This window comes from Adiantum capillus-veneris, chromosome 20 (assembly GCF_014529385.1).
Source record: "Adiantum capillus-veneris isolate H3 chromosome 20, ASM1452938v2, whole genome shotgun sequence".
NCBI lineage: Eukaryota > Viridiplantae > Streptophyta > Polypodiopsida > Polypodiales > Pteridaceae > Adiantum > Adiantum capillus-veneris.
The window spans coordinates 15,097,917-15,103,916 of NC_140950.1; positions in this window are offsets into that span (position 1 = coordinate 15,097,917).

The window sequence follows — 6,000 nt, forward strand, 5'->3', positions numbered from 1 at the left end:
CTCCCTCAAGAATTCCTCTCATCAATGGATTGAATGCTTGAGTTCCTTTTCAAGGAAGAAGAGGTCCCCTTTTATAGGTGAAGGGAACCCCCAAGGGTTTACACAAGAAGAGAGGAGCCAGTGTGAACATGAATTGGAAAAGTTGGAAATGAGTTGTCCTTGCATGATGTGGGCAGACTGGGGTCCAGTATTTTGATCATATCTCCTCAACTGTGGCTCCAAATAAAAAAGTAAAAATATGGGCAAAAACTTCAGCTCATTAGCTACGATTTTCATTTTAAAATTGTTTTCCAATTCGAATTGGAACCTTGTGTAAAAAATTCATCAAAATAGGGTCCATTTATGGCAGCAAAAGTCTTCCCGTGGTCTCCTTAGCCTAAACTTTCATTTAATTCACAAGGACACCTTATGCCATATGAAAGCATGACATTGCTCCTTGACAAAGTTTTGTAATCATGCTTGCAATAATGCATTAAAATAAGTGTATCTTTGAAATCATGCCACCTAGTGTCCCACTAGGATTTGATTCTCTCCTAGTAGCTATTTAAAAATAAATATAAGAAAAGTATAAAAAATACGTAGAATATATATATATTGGAATTTACCCTAGATATAGGATCTAGCTAGGGTGTGAGATGATAATGAAATAGTAGAAATAAAGAATCAATGCTTTTTGCCCCAAGTTAAAGAGGCGGAGCTATTGATGCTTTTCCCATAGTATTTTCTGATGGTAAAGTAAGGATAGGTTACCCTTGAGAAAAATAATAGGATGAGATAGAAGGCTTATTATTATACTTAAATATGCATATGTACACTATAGGAAATATAATTATGTATCTAAAAAAATACAAGATAGATCTTGTAGCATGCGTTCCCACTATGTACGTGTCACAGCACGACAACGCACACGAAGCCACGCGGCAATTTTCAAAGTCTATTTTTACAATTTTTGAATTGAAAAAAATCACATGCATTGTACATAGACTACGTGCGATCGCTGTTTGCATGCTTTTTATAGCAACACTTTTAGAGGCTAATAAAAACCGATTCTTTGTTCTACGTTAAACTATCTGTCTACTTAGCACTTGCCAACAATTCCAATGGAGGCTACAACACCGTCACCTTGCAAATGGTCGTACCTTGCTTCACACGAGCATCATCGTCACATTCCTTTAGTATTATCACATGTTTTTTGGCACGCATAGGGATGGCTTTAGAGTGCTTGTCCCTCGGTTTGAAGGTCAGCAAAGAGGTGGAAGCCAACATTGGTAGTTCTGAGTGTATTTTGAACTACTTTTTTGAGTCATTGCAATCAAAAGCAAACCTTCGATGGTTATGAGTGTATTTCGAACTATTTTTTTGAGTCGTTGTTGCAATCAAAAGTAAAGGAGATCTTCCCCTCCTATGTACGCCCTCCTGTTTTGCATCAGAATCACCAGATTTTGAATCTCCTTAAACAAAAAATCATCATGCACAAACACCAACTAGTGGCATGGGTCTCTCTCCGCTCGCAAAGATGCAGGCTCCTGTTAATAAGGATTCAATGTATGCCACTCCAAAGGGTACTTTCATCATCAAGTATGAGCTTCATATCAATGAGGGAATTGAGACCCCATATCAAATCTCAAAGGTTAAGAAGGCAATGCACGCAGAGATAAAGAGGAGCTTGAGAGCAGGTCTTGTTGACCTCCCCATACCTAAATATGCGTACCAAGTAGTTGTGCGAAAACTACAAGACAAGTTGCTCTTTTACTACAGGTGTTGGGCACACTCTTGGCACCACCATTGTCTAGCTATTCCTCCTCTTTATCTTTTGTTGTACTTGTGTACCTACTTTTGGTGGTCGTCCACTCCTTGTATTGACCTCATGCTATGTGAATCCGCTCATGTTGGCAGCAACCTATGAAGGGCGTTGTTGCTATATTGTGCAGGAGTGTCCAAGTACTGTAGGGGAAAGAAACACATGTTACACAATATCTAGCAAAAGCAGGGTACACAATAAAAGGATCGATTGGTTCTACACAACCTCAAAGAGTAATGTCGACTCTGTTTATCATTTCCTGAGATGGGAGCTAATCGATCATCTTTGGGTCGAGCCTCCCACAAGGAGCTTTTGACATGTTACCACATAGCAATTAGCTTTCTGTCCCATGTACTTCCTAAACTGAAGTAGCAAGTTAGGAGCTTTTTGATGTATTGAATTAACAAAGTCATAGTTTCCTATATGGGAATTCGATAATTGCTAAATGGAACTATCAACTTCCAAGTATCATCTCTATATTTACTACATAGTAATTATGTGGAGTTGCTACATAGAAGTAGTAATTCCTTGGTCCAATGAAATTACTTTATAGCAACTATGTGGAGTTGCTAGTTGGAAGTAGCAAATCTTAGGTCCAACATTATTACTACATAGTAACTACATTGACTTTCTAATTAGAAGTAGCAAATCATAGGTCCAATGCAATTACTATATAATAAATATTTAGTTTGCTGGTTAGAAATTGTAATGGAAATGGTCTAATAACGTGTAGAATAGCGGAATTAAGAGAATTAGAGTGAGCAACTTTGTGAGATTACTTTGAGAGAATAGAGGGTGAACTTAATTGGTAGTAACAACTTAACCATAACACTAATTAACTAGGCATGAACAATACTTAGAGATAGAGTTTAGAGAACATGACAATAATTGAGGACCGGATTTATGTGGAGCCGGTCCGCCCTCCAATAGGCATTTGTATTATAGATTCTCCCATTGAGGGAAACTTGGTACAATACAATTTTTGTGTTCCTTGAGACCTCTTTGGCTGTATGAAGAAGGAAGCTTCATACACCAAGCTTTTGCTTAAGAGAAACAATAAATCTTAGCTTGAAAACAATCAAGAACTCGTGAATATCATTAATTCTTGTGTTCCCTAAATCATTTGAATGCATGAAGATGTAAACTTTTATGCATCAATTTGTGCCTAAAGCAACAATTAATCTACTTTGCAATAACAATTAATCTACTTGCATTAAGTAATTAATCTACTTGCAATAAACCATTAGCATTCTTGCAATAATAATAACATAAACTTTGTAGAAAGCATTAACTATCCCAAGCCTCAGTCCCAAGACCTCAAACACCTTCGAAGGTGGAGAGAGCTAGGAGGGAATGAGGGTAGGGAAGATGAAGAAGAAGTATTCCATAGGAGAAAGAAATAGTTCCTCACTTATCATCACTCTTCTTGCTTAGCATACATAATAGCATAGTAATGAAGATGGAGAATATGGGAAGCTTAAGCATTGAAGTATAGCTCTTGGTTGGATTTTCATTCCATAGCCAAGAGTGTTGGTGTAGGCTCTCAACTTCTCAAGGAGCTTGGAGAAGGAGATGGAGCTCTTGCACTTTGCATAGCACACAATGAGAGTGCGTGTGAGTGTGTGTAGGTGAGTATACCCTACAAGCAAGGCCTCTTCTTGCTTTGGTCAACCCCCTCTTCTAGCTCATGCTTAAAGCTCATTGACTCATGTCAAGCCTAGCCAATCACAAGCTTGGGCCATTTATTGCAATAGGGGTAGTCTTGGGACAAGTGTCCCCCTTTCCCCTTCCAGAGAGAGGACTTGTTAAATGCAAAAACAATTAGTTAATTCAAGTAATTTATCATTGGACCCGTTTTAAGTCTAACCAATAGGATTCAAGCACCTCGTGAAGGTAACATGGGTAGGAGCTTGACATGTGTCCTTGCTACCTCTTAAGGCTTGGGGTTACCTTGAGTGTGTGTGTGTGTGTGTGTGTGTGTGTTTTCTCACTAGCCCCTACAATATGGGCTCGCCCCCTCTTATGTAGGGATCACTTTGACTTTTGGTGCTCAAGCACCTTACTCATCAAGCATGAAAAAGCACTTCTAGCTTGGGTGTGTTCCCACAAGCATCTCAAACAAGCACAACAAGCACTTATGACATTACCTCTCTCTTGAAATCATAGTCGTCCTCGACTATGAGGCAGAGATGGTAAAGTCTCAGCCATTAGTCCATTGGTCTTAGCGGGTAGAGGATCCATTTTTACCCTACGGCATCATTCCAGAGTGGATGACTAATCCACTTGGTGCTTGAGAGACACTATCTACCACAAGTATGTCTGCTCTTTAGTCCATAGCATACTTCCAAAGTAGAGTGACAAGTTCTACTTGGTGTTTGGGAGACGTGGTCACCACAAACATGATCTTAAGTAGGCATACTTCTTATTATTTGTGCACAAAAACATAGAGAGAGAGTCTTATAAGACAAAAACATTGATCATTTAAAATGCATTTCTTTTACATTTTCTTATTCTTATGTATCATTGTAAGCATCATTAACAAGGTTCATATTATCCTTAAGCTATGTTCTTTGCATGCATTTAGCATCTTTGAAGAAAGGATAATTCTTAAATTAAATAAGATACAGTCAGTAATCTTACCATTTCTTACTACCTTGTCTTCATGTCGAAGGATGAACTTGGTTTGGAGCTCCTCTTCTTCATCCTCGATCTTTCGTGGGTCTTCAATTATGGCCTCTCTTGGTGGCTCTCCTTTATAAGGCTTGAATAGGCTCTCATGAAAAATATTATGTATGAGCCAGTAGTCGGGCAACTTTAATTGATAAGCCATCTTATGGATGGGTTTGAAAATTTAGAAGGGGCCATAGTATCTTTGTGTTGGCTTAGCATAATACCTTTAGTGGCCCGTAGGATTTTTGCGTGGAATTTGCCTTAGATGAGCCTTGGAGAGGTTTATTAATACCCATTTTTTTATTATTTAAAGGCTAAGGCTCTTTTGTGCTTAGTAGCAACAATCCCTTTTTCCTTTATACTGAAGGCTAAGGCTCTTTTGTGCCTAGTGGCAGTAGCCCCTTTTGCCTAGCTATTAGATGGGTATAGCCTTTTAACCTTCTAAAAAGATTCGTTCTGATCTTGGCTATACTCATTTTTGATGAAGATATTCCCAGGTACCTTATGCTACAAGGGACCTTTGGATCTTCCATTTTTAACCTTAAAAGGTACTATCACCGTAGAAGTATGTTCAATCACATTAGAGACATACTACTGATAGGGTAAGTAGTTCTCCCATTTTGAGCGTTGTCTACTTCCAATCATAGGATTTTAGTAGATCAAGAATCATTAGTTTAGCTATTTTCCTTTTGGCCATCCGTAGGGAATAGTAGGCCGAGAAAAAGAGGGTTAATCTAGTTCTAACAGAGACTCTACCAAAAATTAGCAGTCATGGTACGATTTCTATCCGACGCAATTAGATGTTGGCAAGCTATGGTCCCTTTATCATACTTCGTCTTTTGGTATACCATACATTTTGAAACATACTCTTGTATGTTCCCGTTTCTTGGTAAGCCAATATAAGTATGCTTCTATTCCTAGATGAGTAGGTTTGAATACTTCTTTGCCCCGCTTATGGGAGGATTATGGGAAGTGACTAAGACATAGCCTATTGAGGTATGGACGATAAACATCCTCTAAAGTGAATGGTTCCTTTTTCTTCCGTTTGTAAAGGTTATTACCATATTCCTAAAGTCTGGGTTAGGAGCATATTTAACTATCGTAAAAGATGGTTCATTGTAAGTTGATATTGTTACCCTATCTACTCTTGGACATTGTGAAAGTGCATTGGCCACTTGATTGTTCTTGCCAGCAATGTGGGCAATATAAAAAATAAATTTCAAAAAGAAACTCGCCCACCTCATTTGTTTGTCGGATAGCTTGGTTTGCATCATGGACGGAGTCCTCAAGAAGTACTTCCATGTGTCTACGGCATGTAAAACAGCTCGTAGCTCCTTTTTTATATGCCTAACATTTGCTCATTGGATTGACTCTTGTATGCTATGGCATGCCCTTCTTGAAGATTTTTTTTTTTTTTGCTTGACGGCAATCACCCAAGCATTACATTGGACCTCAAATAGCTTTGAGATATCCCGTGGTGTAAGCATAGGTTGAGAGATAAGCTTCTTTTTGAACTTTTCAAAAGAATT